This window comes from Phocoena sinus, chromosome 9 (assembly GCF_008692025.1).
Source record: "Phocoena sinus isolate mPhoSin1 chromosome 9, mPhoSin1.pri, whole genome shotgun sequence".
NCBI lineage: Eukaryota > Metazoa > Chordata > Mammalia > Artiodactyla > Phocoenidae > Phocoena > Phocoena sinus.
The window spans coordinates 29,249,910-29,262,520 of NC_045771.1; the positions used below are offsets into that span (position 1 = coordinate 29,249,910).

Here is a 12,611-nt window from a genome sequence, read left to right on the forward strand (position 1 = left end):
GTTAGTTAGCTTTTAAGGAGTCAAAAGGAACTCGCCTACGACCTTACGTTGATATGACCGTCTCGTATACCCTAGCTGGTGGACTTCTAGAATGGGACTGATTACTTTAAAATTTCTTCCTTTAAGGTGGGGATTATGGAAGTGTGGGTCAAGGCGGCGTGTGGTAGGAAGAGACGATACCTATTTGCCCTCTTCTGGGGTGCGGCCGGCCGCCGCCCCAGCGGCTCCCACGTGGCAGGTCCCGAAAGCGCAGCGCAGGCGGGGGGGGCGGGGCCGCAGGGCCCTCCCTCTCAGCTCTACGGCCCTCGGCCTGCGGGGCGACCGTTCGGTCCTCCACCGCCAGGGGGCGGGCGCGGCTTCCCGGCGGCGGGGCCCATTGGTCGCGGCGGGGAAGCGAGGGAGGCGGCCCAGCGGCTAGCTGGCTTCCTCTTGGCCACTCGCGGGGGTGAGGGGAAGCCGTAGGAACCCGGGAGGAAGCGGAGGAGCGAGCGGGAGGCGGCGGCGGCTCCTGTCGACCTCTGGCAAGACTGACCGCAGGGAGGCCGAAAAGCGGGCACGCGCGGCGGAGAGGCGGGCGGAAGGCCGGTGAGACGCACGGTGAGGCGGACGGAGCCGCGGCCGAGGGCGGGGAGGATAGAGGGAGGCTGGGGGCAGCCGGGCACCCACCTTCACCTTTATCCTCTGCTCACCCCGCGACCGCCGGTCCGGGGTGTGCCCGGGCGTACTCGGGTCGTCGTGGCGCGTCCCGCCGAGGGCAGGGCGCGGCAGGACCAGGGCACCAGAGCGTGGTTGGCCGGGGGTCCGGGCCGCCGCCCCCGCTCGGGCATCCCCAGTACGGCGGCCAGTTCGCGGAGGGCGGGGCAGCCACTGCACCTGGCGCTCCGGCCTGTGACTGGCACCTGGGGCGCGCGTCCGGCTCTGGGGCTCCCGCTCGTGTTGGAAATGGGGGCCGAGTGCTCAAAAGAGGCGGGGATGGAGTTGTAGGTTGCATTTGAACTCTGAGGAGGGCGGTCTTGGCTCACTTGTAAAGTTTTAGTGTCTTCTAAGTTGGAAGTACTTTTTATTTTTAAAACCTATGTCGGCCCATTGGCATTCGGTGTCATTGATGGATGTGCTGTTCGTTCCTTTTTTTTTTTCTTTTTCTTATTTTTTCCCCATTAGTTTGCCGCTGTCCTCACAGTTTCTACCATATGTTAAGATTTGTGACCCTAGATCTGAATAATGAGTGTTGGACTGACGTTGAGATTAAGATCTCCAGCTGTAATTTTTTGTGTTTTCATCATCCTCTACCTTTTGCTTTTTAAAATTTCGTTTCATACAAAACTATTTAATTGACAGAACCTTTTCTTTGTTTCTTTTTATTTGGCCTAAAAGAATATGAATACAATGATCCTAGATATTAGATTGCTTACTAGGCACTGTGTCAAGTGCTTTCATATGCACATTTATTTCTTACAACCCATAGAGTAGGTCCGTTTGTGTATCTTTCCCAATTTTACTGAGAAATTATGAACTCCCATAGAGGTTGAGGTTGATGCTGACAGTAGATCCCAGACCCCTTGAACTCTTAACCACCTTTCAGGACTAACGGTATGCTGTCACATTTTACAATTTTACGTGTAGGGAAACCTTAATGTTACTCATATAGTGCATCATTGAGTACAGAGGGATCTCCATTTAATTTAGAACATACAAGTTACTAACTCATGCCATTCAGCCAGAGATTGGCAGAATCAGCATCCGGGTTGGTCATATCATTAACTATCTCTTTTTAAAGGCTGCCAGTCTCTTGAGTTCTCTGGCAGTTTACTAATTAAATCACAGGTTTTTTTTTTTTTTTCCAGTGTATACAGGTGTGAGAAGCTTTGTTTCACAGATTCTGTGTAATGTTTTCTCAGTTCTTTAAAGACTAGCATTTCTTGATAGTAAGAAATAAAACGAGTTTCATGCAGTGATTCTCAACCTGGGGATCTCTCAGAATCACCCATAAATGAGGGTTTTTAAAAAGGATGCAGTCAGCCCCCCCTGTCCCCTGCCCCGCCCCCAAATCCCCAATGGAGGGGGCTTCTGTTTAAAAGGGAGTCAAAATAAGACTGAGCACCACTGGGTTAAAGTGACTTTTTAAATAAACTTAATATATGTTACAATTAAAACAGAATTACTAACTAATCTTTTCATAATTAAAGAAGATACGTTAAAAAGGGAAAAGTCACTGGAGAGAGGGTCAGAGGACAAAGAGATTGTTGAATGGTGAAAAGTAGTCCCTGTGGGGAATCATAAGAATGTTATTTTTTTTTTACCTCATATTTTAGGTCTTAAATGGGCAGTCTCAGTATTCAACAATTTTTACATTCATTTAGACATATGAGAGTGCCTATATGTGCCAGTAATTATAGGTAAGGTGGATACTGTGAATAAGGCAGCCTGGGCCCTCACAAAGCTAGTGGGTTGGCCAAAAAGTTCGTTCGGGTTTTTCCATAACATCTTATGGAACTCTAAAAGGTTTTGTGAATTTTATTCTGCTCCTAAAATAGAGCCAGCTGATGTTCTCTCAGAGGAGGAAATTGTATTCCACTGCCTCTAAATTTCCACAGTTTACCCCATCAGTATTCTTTTATTGTCTCCTTCATCGGCCTGTTTGTTTGATTCAAGCTATTTTATTACTTACATCTGCCTTATTTATAATCTAATTAATTTTCATCTGTTCATTATTTTTCTAGTCTCTGGTGAGTTTTTAAATTTCCTTTAAAAACTAAATTTAATCCACATAACATAAAATTCACCATTTTAAGTGTACAATTCAGTGGCATTTAGTGCATTCGTAGTATTGTGCAGTCACCACTTCTGTTTAGTTCTACAACGTTTTCATCACCCTAAAAGGGAACCTCATGTTCGTTAAGCAGTTACTCACCGTTCCCCAACCTTTGGCAACCGCTAGTCCGCTTTCTCTGTCTACAGATTTATCTATTCTGAATATTCCATGTAAATGGAGTCAAAACAGGTGATCTTTTGTGTCTAGCTTCTTTTACTTAGCATTATGTTTTAGAGGTTCATTCATGTTGTAGCCTGTATCAGTACTTCGTTCCTTTTTATGGCTGAATAATATTCCATGTATAGACACATATTACATTTTGTTTAGTCATTCATCCATTGATGGACCCTGGTGGGTTTTTGTGTGCTAGTGAGAAAAAGTTATGTGGACGTCTGTAGCTACGAGTCTGCATTAATTTTCATCATAAGTTCTGCATGGCTCGTTTAGATAGTACCATGGTTATCAGGTGTACTACTTGACTCTCCATACCGTTCAGCATCTGCAGTTAGTTGATCATTAAATGTGTATTGAAGGACCTGTGCTTGTATCAAAGGACCAAAAAATGAATTTTTTAATTGGTTCAGAAAGTTTTACACTAGAATCTTCTTACTACCAGTTCTTTGCAAATGGCTGCTAACTTGCATCTCCAGGGCCCTTGGGCAGACTCTGCTCCTCCATTTCTTCACATGACAAGTTTGACTGATAGAATTATGTCTGCCCTGGTGCAGTGAAATTCTGCAGACTACTTAAAGACCGTATAAATGAAGTGAATATATAGGGGAATTCTAAAACATTCAGAATAGGAACTTGTAACATCCCATCTAATATAATGTAAAATATTATAGTTACATGAGGAGATGAAGATAGTTTACTAGTTATACTCCTGTAAATTTGTGCCTTTCGTCTCATTTTGTAGCGATTTGTGAACGAGACACTTCTTTATCCTGCTTATGTTCAACTTCGTATAGTTAACATGTAGTTTTGTTTTTGCTGTTGTACTCAACAATGTCTGTTTCTCCCTCCCTTTCTTTCTTTCCATCTACCCATTCATCCATCTTTCTTTCTCCTCTTGGATGGTATAGTGTAGCATTAAAGTAGGTTACGTTACAGCTGTTTAATCGACAGTTGTGGAGCTCTGAAGGAGCAGACAGAACAAAATGTCATTTTGTCTTGTTTTCTCTTTTTGGTATGTTTGTACTGTCAGTTACAGAAATCTGATCCCCATTTCATTTCTTCAACTGGATTATGACTTTTTAAGCAAAATTCTGCTTTGGTAGAGAGGAAACTGCAAGAAAATATTGAGACAGTTTTAATTTTGCACTCTGTTGTAACCATTGCAAACAGGAGTTCTCTTTGCTCTGTTCCTCAGCACATTATTTCCAGATTTATTCACTGCCCACCTCTCCCTTCTCACCCCTGCAGGAGACCTGGCCCAGAGTCAGGTTGATTTCCATTCATTGTGAAGGAAAGAATGAAGATTCTTGTCCTGTGAATTTTTTTTTTTTTTTTTTTTTTTTTTTTTTTTTTTTTTGCGGTACACGGGCCTCTCACTGCTGTGGCCTCTCCCTTTGCGGAGCACAGGCTCCAGACGCGCAGGCTCAGCGGCCATGGCTCACGGGCCCAGCCGCTCCACGGCATGTGGGATCTTACCGGACCGGGGCACGAACCCGTGTCCCCTGCATCAACAGGTGGACTGTCAGCCACTGCACCACCAGGGAAGCCTTTGTCTTGTGAATTTTACCTTTGGGCTTTTTTGGCCTAGGTCTGACTTACTCCCCACCACTACTCCAAACTTCTCTGTGTGTTTGGATTGGTGTACTGTTGGGCTGAAGTTCTCACATCTAAGCTGGAATGAGGATCGCCTGGGGAGTTTCTTAACCATGCAGGAGTTTTAATCCTCACTCCACGGGATTCTGGGCTCAGGAGTTTGCCTCGTAAAAAGCCCACTAGTAATTGTGGTGCCCATGGTGTGTGTTATTTTATAGTTAGGGATTCAAAGAACCAGATATGATGTTTCATTGAATCTAAGATCTTTGTAAGGTACACCATTATTTTATTATTTTTAACCACAAAAATGTGGTTTTGAGCCTCATCCTGATTTAAAACTTGTTAAAATAAGGGAAGTAGTGTTTTTCTTGGAATCAAAATACAGAGTGTTAGGTACCTGAGAAACCACAAGCTCCTCTTGTTATGGTAAAGGGTTATTACGAAGCTATGGGATAAAAGAATTATAATGTTAACAATTCTTTAGACCTTTTGCTTTGTAAAATTTGTTTATAATAGAGTTTAATATGTGATGCCTGTACTTGACATAAGTTTGTAACGAAGATTATACTGATGACTTTGTTTTAAAATGCAAGGTAGCTGGATCATAGGGTGTAATGCACTCCAATTTGGCCCCATATTATTTTCATCCTACCCATTCCAGTCTTTCACATGTTGGTATTTCAGATCAGGTAAGAAGTCTTATTTTTAAGCTTCTGTGTACTTCAGCGATTTCCATTTTGTAATCACAGTCCATTAAAATATTTACTTAATGTCACGTTGACATTATTGTGGCTTGATCATTTGATTTCTTTTTTGTCACTTTTTTTCTGTTAGAGAGATCATAGCCCTCATCAGTGCAAGCTAGCCAGTTATATGCATATACACCAGCCACCTACTGTCCTATAATGAGTAGTTTTAGGATGTTGTGGTGGTAATTGGCATCAGCACCAAGTCTGGGTCAGAATAAACCTGAACTTTGCTTGCCATCTTAAATAGAAACACCATGGTGGTACATTGGGTCCTGAATGAGGGAATATCTGTAGATTAGGACAAATCTTTGCTCATCAATGAGAATTCATTGAAGAGCAGCCCCTCCTGCTGTGGTATTTCCTTAGTGACATCATTTTGGCAAACGAAATATTTTTGTCAGGAGAAACCTGCTTAACTATGTTAGATTTGGGATGGGGAAAGCTGAATACGTGTCCATTTAGTTTCTAATTACTTCAGGTATTGATATTTACAGAAAACATGGTTAAATGCCTGTTGATCAAGTGAAATATTTCAGAAATCTAATACCAAATTTCTGAAGAGGGAAGACTGTAGGTCTCTAGCAAATTCACATCACAGTGGTGGAAGGAGTTGTCCTCTGGAACTCTCAGTGTAGGGTGAACACTGTTGCAATAGTTCTGCTTTTAGAGGGTAGTGTGCATGTGGTCTGGCAGGCTTGATTACTTCTCCCTGCACTAGTCACTGGGGCCAAGTCAGGACAGGCAGGGCACTTGCATGATTAGCAGGGCTCTTTGCTAACTGGTTTTTAACTCGAGGGACAGGTTGGGATGACAGTTATAGTTTGTCGTGTCTCATTCTTAAGAGAATGAAGTTTTATCCAGCTGCTGCAGAACAGATGGAAGTTTTCTGAAGTGTTACTCTCTCCAGGCACTGCCAGGAGAAGCAGATAAAAACAAAGGATAGCAGATTATGCTGGGTAGACAGACTGTGGAGGAAAGCTAAGTGCACCCAGAACATTTTGCGGGGAAGGGTGGGGTGCCTTCTGGTTCATTTGTGCTTTTCCACAGTATGCTTTTAATTCTGTTTCTGAGGCCCAGTTAGATATTAATCCCTTTTTAATGTAATTTCAATGTGTAATTTCAATGTGATGCTATCGTATTAAGAAAATAAGTAATGGTATTAGTTCAGAAAACTTATAAACCCAGGGTTAGATCATTCGTATCCCTCTCTTCTTAAGGTTTTCAATAGAACATTAACGTTTTCTTCTAAAAGATTTATTTATTGGTTCTATAGAGCCATTGTTTAGAAGTTTTTGGTCTGTTGCTCTGCAGTCTCACCTTTTTGAAGGCCACTTTGCAGGAGATTGGATACATTTACCTTTTCCTCAGTGATCTTTGGAAAAAGTGAATATATTCTTGGCATTATAGAATTATACAGATCTCCTCCTTTCTTTACCAAATACTTTGTTTTTTCTTCTAGTCAAAATGTAAGATTAGTTTAAAAACCTGGGATACTTTTCTAGTTGTTATGTAGACGTCGAAGAATTTCCCTTTCACCATATAGGGTCATACTTACACTTTTAAGTGTCTGACACATGTGTGTTAAAATGGTAGATTTTTAAAACATTCTCTAGGATTCTATATCAGAGTCTCCTACTAGAACTAAAATACTGTTAAGGTAGTAATTGGATTTTTTTCTGTTGCTTAACAGAAAACACCAAATTCTATTAAATTCACAATATTTATAACACAGTGATAGCAGCTCACATATCATACTGAGTGTTTGAATGTTAAGATTCTTTCAAATGAATACAGTCTTCTCATCCTCTTCATTTCGTTATTTCAGAAATGTATCCCTCCTGGTGAAGATGTGTGCATAGTGGCATCTGGGGGAGATGGGTACTTGATAGCAGTCTGCACCTACTATAGTGACAGCTTTCTATTAAAGCAAAGATTTCTTAAAACTAAATATTTGGAATTTTAAAAATTGATCAAACATCAGGTGCACAGTTACCCGTTCCCCCTTCTCCCTTTTTAAGCCCATCACAAAAATAATCACTTTTAAAGACTTTAGAAAACAGTTAAGATCTCGTCACCATCATTTTACAGTTAATGAAATGGGATATAATAAGATTAATTTTCCCTGTTTTTTTTAATGTCTCCTGGGATCGTTTGGAAAACATTCCTAGATTTATTCCCATCTTTGCTGTAGGTGGACAGCTTCATCTGTAGGAAGGGAAGGACTTCTTTTCTCTTGAAGAGGATCCATTATATTGCTTCTCACGGAGTATATGCTTCTTCCATGAAGAGTAGTTGATTATGAAAATGTATGGTGAACACGTATAGAACACAGAATTCAGCGTTGTCTGATTTGTCCTACTTCTGTACTAGTACTTCTAAGAGGACCCATAGAAGCCTTATGGGAATTGTATAGCCCACAGATAGCCCAGCAAGAAATGTTGGAATATTAGAGCATGGTCAGGAAAGTTTTTTATTCCTCTATTTTTAAAGTTTTTAAAATTTAAGTTCATTTTTTATTCCTTTATCTCAGGTTGGCAAATTGTGACCTATGGGTCCACATGGGTCATGAACCAAGACTGGCTTTTATATTTTTAAGTGGTTGGAAAGAAAAAATCAAAAGAAGAAGAATATTTTGTAATGTGAAAATTTTATGAAATTCAAATTTCAGTGTGCATAAGTAAAGTTTTATAACACAACTGAGCCCATTTGTTTCCATATTGTGTATGGCTGCTTTTCAGTTATGACTGCAGAGCAGAGTGGTTTGAATAGACACTATATGGTCTACAAAGCTAAAGCATTTACCGTCTGGCCCTTTTACAGAAAGTTGCCAACACTTGCTCTATTTTATTTACATAAATGCAGGTATTTTTTGCAAATAGTTTTCTTTAAATACCATACTTTTGTTTGTAAGCATAACATTAGAAGAACTTACCCTTGTGACTTGTAGCTGCAGTATTCTTTTGATTTCAGTATTATATCATTTTCCTCTTTAACTGATCTGGGACTGAAAATTTAGTCCCTTACATTTTGATCTTGAGAGGTGGTCTGGGTTCTCCAGAGAAATAGAACCAATAGGAGACTGTCTGTCTGTCTGTCTATCTATCTGAGATAGATAACTATCAGAAGGAATCAGCTCATGCAGTCGTGGAGGCTGAGAAGTCCCAGGGTCTGCAGTTGGCAGGCGGGAGTCCACAGGCCTGAGAGCTGGGAGAAGTCAGTGGTATAAGTTTCAGTCCAAGTCCGAAGGCAGGTGAAGACCAGTGGACCAGCTTGAAGACAGTAGGCAGAAAGAGCAAATGCTGCCCTCTCAGCCTTTTTGTTCTAGTCAGGTCTCCCAATGGATTGGACAATGCTCACTCACTTGGGGAAGGCAAATTGCTTTACTCAGATGTTAATCTCATCCAATAAGACCCTCACAGACACACCCAGAATGTTTAACAAAGTACGGTATCTGGGCACCCAGTGGCCTAGTGGAGTTGACACACATAAATTAGCCGTCACAGGGCCTAAATGTACTTTGAATCTATTTGCTTGCACTTTTACCTTTTTTTCCCCCCTTAGTCCTCTTGAAAAGCCCCAGTTCATATGAATATTAGAATCGTCTGTTGATTGTCAGTTGATTCATTTAAAATTGCTGTCCAGGAGGAAAAATTTTCTTCTACCCTTCTAGGTTCCTCTGCCTGGTCTAAAAATTAAATTAACATGAAACAGATAAGCAGAAAATCAATAGTTCAATAACATGTATACATGGGGAGGCCCAGGAAAACTGAGTCCTTAAATACTACCTTCCGCTAAAGACTGAAGAGGAGGGATGTAGGGGGTAGTGGTTTGGGACTTCAAAGGGGAGGAAGGCAATTCACGTGGAGATGGAAAAGCAGATGTTTGGTAAATGTTTGCTGGGTCTTGCAGTAGCAATGGGACACCTAGAGGAATTCTAACAAACAGATTTTGCTAGGTTCCTCCCTATCTACACATGTAGTTCATACTACAGTTATCTGTGGTGATAGTTCCCTTCCTGTTACAGACCCTCTATAAATTCTTTAGGCAGCTAAGGGGGAAGGTCAAAGAGTCTTTTGGGCCTTGACTGTTTCCAGCTCAAAATAATTAACACACCAAAGAGACATTTGGGGATGCAAATTTTGTTTCCTTACATTGCTGTTCAGCCAGCACTGAGTTAAAAGTGGATTGAATGGAGTGTATTTTTGGAGTATAATTGGTAGTATTTTCTTCTGGCTTAATTAAGTAGTCGTTTGTTAATATTAAATGTATCAGTGAGTGTGTCTGTATACTTCATTTTCCTTTGTCCTTTCTGTCTTGGACGAGTGTTCTTTTTTTTTTCTTTTTAAATAACTGCATCCTTTAAAGGCAGTAATACAGTTATTGGATTAAGAGACCCCAGGAGGCAAGGCAGGTGACGTTTCTGGAAGACAGATACAGAGTACAAAAAGGGGGCGGAGTAGAGTCATGCGATCATCGTAAAAATACAGTACGTTATATACATATTTGCACCATCAGCTTTCAACTCTGAAATAGTATCTACACTATTGTTAACAATCCTGGTTAGAGAACAGTTTTTCTTTCAAAGCTCGGCCTGATGGCAAATGAAAATTTTGGGTGAATTCATAGTCCCATGAGGTTCTTAGGCTGCATAGTCCAAGAGGAGGGTTCCAGCTTCTATTTCATCCATTTTAATTTCATTTTAATTTCAGTATTAAAAAAATATTTAAATTTGCTTTTACAAAAGAAAATTCTCAAAGGAGGGAAAAAAAAAACCCAACCATGGCCACGCTGTGTATTCTTTCTTATTTTACAGATACTACGGGCTGCAGCTCTCTGCTTCAAGGCCAACACTGGTGGCTGAAGAAAAATCTCACTAATGATTATTTAAAACAAAACAAAACAAAGCAAAAAGACAAACCAAACGGACCTGATCATGGCACACTGACCCTGTGGGACTGCCTCTCCTGCCCTTGCTTCTGACCCCAAACTCAACTGACTATTTCTCTTCTGGGGCAGGGCGTTTGGTATTGAACCCTCTTTAACCTCCTACCCCGAGGAGGTGGGAGGGGGAACCCTTTGGCTGGGACACCATGTTTCCTCATTATTTGCAGGAAAGAGTCAGGGCCCTTAAGCCAGGTGTCTGAGGAGGTGGGATGAGGAAAAAGGCGGAGTACCGACACACAGGCGGGAGGGAGCCCAGGCTGCACAGGCCTCGCCCAGTGCCCCTCAGGCCGCGTCCACGGGGTGGGCCTCCTCTGGGGCTCTGTGGACAGGATGGGGCCTCAGCCAGGGCCCCAGGGGAGGTGGGGGTGCCTGGGCAGGCATCTCTGCTCCCTTCCCGGCTCAGCAGGATGAGAGCAGGATACAGGCTTTGGGCTCCACGCCCCCTACCCACAGTGGGGACAGACGAGTGTTCTAACACATATGCTTAGTCATTTTGACAACCCATCAGAGCCCTAGAGTGGCTAGTTGGCAGCAGGGATTAGCAATTCCCAGAGCAATTTGCAAAAGCCAAATTGATTGACATGGAATTTTGTCAGGAAGCTTCTCAGAGCATGGCAGGGAGCTGCTGGGAAGTGGAAGGGAAGTGGAATTGTTTATAGTATCAGCTTCTTACTTTCCCTTCACATGACCTTGGACAAATCCCTTGACCTCATCTATAATGCCACAGGGCTGATGGGAAGATTACATAAAATGAGAATGTGTGTGACATACTCTGCTGTTTGCATTATTTCCTAGTTTTTGTTAAATGGCAAGACTTTCCCGTCCTGTTTTTATGGCTTATTTTGTTGATATAGAATGGGCCCTTCTTATTTACCTGATGTAGCTCGAGTCCGCTTCTCAAGGAAGGAATGAAAGTGTCACTTGACCTGTGTTTTTATCTATTGTCCTGAAGGTGATTGGTTCTAGGACAATGCCTGTTTATTCAGGCCTGAATTGAACAAAACTTCATGAATCAGACCAGCGTAGACAGTTGGGCTAAAGGAAATGTTTAAATTATAAGAAATTCGAAGAAATCCGGTATGTTGATCCGAGACCCTAATTCAGGTTCTCTCTTTCAATCCAGGTTACTTACTAAATTAGCGTTTATCCAGAACGGTGCTTCCTTGCTCAGGGCAGCAGGATGGCCCTGCTTGCAGTGGGCTCTGATGATCTGGCTGATCTGACTCAGTCATTGATCTATAAAACACTGAAACTTATTGTTTTGACCTAGACTACACTTTTGGGGGGCAAAATGTATTTTACAAATGTATTTCACAAATGTGCTATTAGGGTTTTTGTTTGTTTGTTTGTTTTTAATCTGTCTTAAAAACACTCTCCTCCTACCACCCATATTCTTATTTTGGAAATGGCTCTAATTTCTATATCTCTACTTTTTAATTAATATATAAGAACAGTTATAAAATTTTCACCTGTTGCCTCTGAATTAAAGGGCTCTGAGTTTTTAGCAGAGACCTTTTTCCTCGTTTTATTGCTGTGTTCATTTTCTCTGGACCTTTTCTACCTCCCCTTGGTTGTTGGAGGTTCAGTTTGAGGTATATACCAGACTCCATTAAGGTGGTTTACTTCCCCCCCGTCCCCCAAGATGATTCTATGTAAAGATTTTCTTTGTTTTTAATGTCCTCCTAAGAAGACAAGTTAGGAATGATTTGGAATTAGCATATTGTAAACAGATACTCCTTGATTTGCTCTCAAATATATTCAATACTCTTTCCTTATGCCGATTTACACTCTTGAATCATTAATTTGCTTCTTAAGCAAACTAATTAAAAATGTGTCGTGGCTGAGATTTTATGAGATTTTAATTTAGAGATTTTATTAAATGTTACTCTCTGAGAAATTTAATGGAAAACATGAATTTGGCTAGACCATTGTAGTTACTCATATTGTGGTCTTACTAGTGTTAAGTTTAGAAGCAGGCTGGTTAGGCAGTCCAAACAAGGGGTAGGTACATGAGGCAGTGATTGTAATTGTACAGGTGTGACCTCCTCGGCAGGTAATGGAAACAGTGAAATAGAACATCAGGTGTCTGCTCAACTGCTTATCACTCTCCCCCCAAAAATTATTGCAGGCCATGTTCACAGAAGAGTGATGTTATTTTGGAGTGTTAGCTGGGAGGAAAGGCATATATGTGTGTTTTGAACATAATATTCAATCTTGCTGGAAGTCAAAAGAGGATTTATAGCTCGTTAGGTTTTTCATTTGAGAAGCCAAGATTTTTTTTTTTTTTTCTGCTTTTATGTGGTAACTTGTGGTACTTCAGTATCTCTTGTTTCCTGGAT

General features: G+C 41.4%; 1 protein-coding gene across 4 annotated transcripts in view; it reads left to right on the top strand.

The window, feature by feature from the left end:
* The first annotated feature begins 378 nt into the window (after window positions 1–378).
* Window positions 379–12,611, top strand: part of FAM3C (FAM3 metabolism regulating signaling molecule C) — a 48,353-nt gene continuing 36,120 nt past the window's right edge. Inside the window, exon 1 of one of the 4 annotated variants that reach the window (XM_032643367.1) lies at window positions 379–597. The gene's annotated coding sequence lies outside the window, so the exon portion shown is untranslated. The remainder of the gene's footprint in view (window positions 598–12,611) is intronic. The other 3 variants (XM_032643368.1, XM_032643370.1, XM_032643369.1) reach the window with 3 other exon arrangements.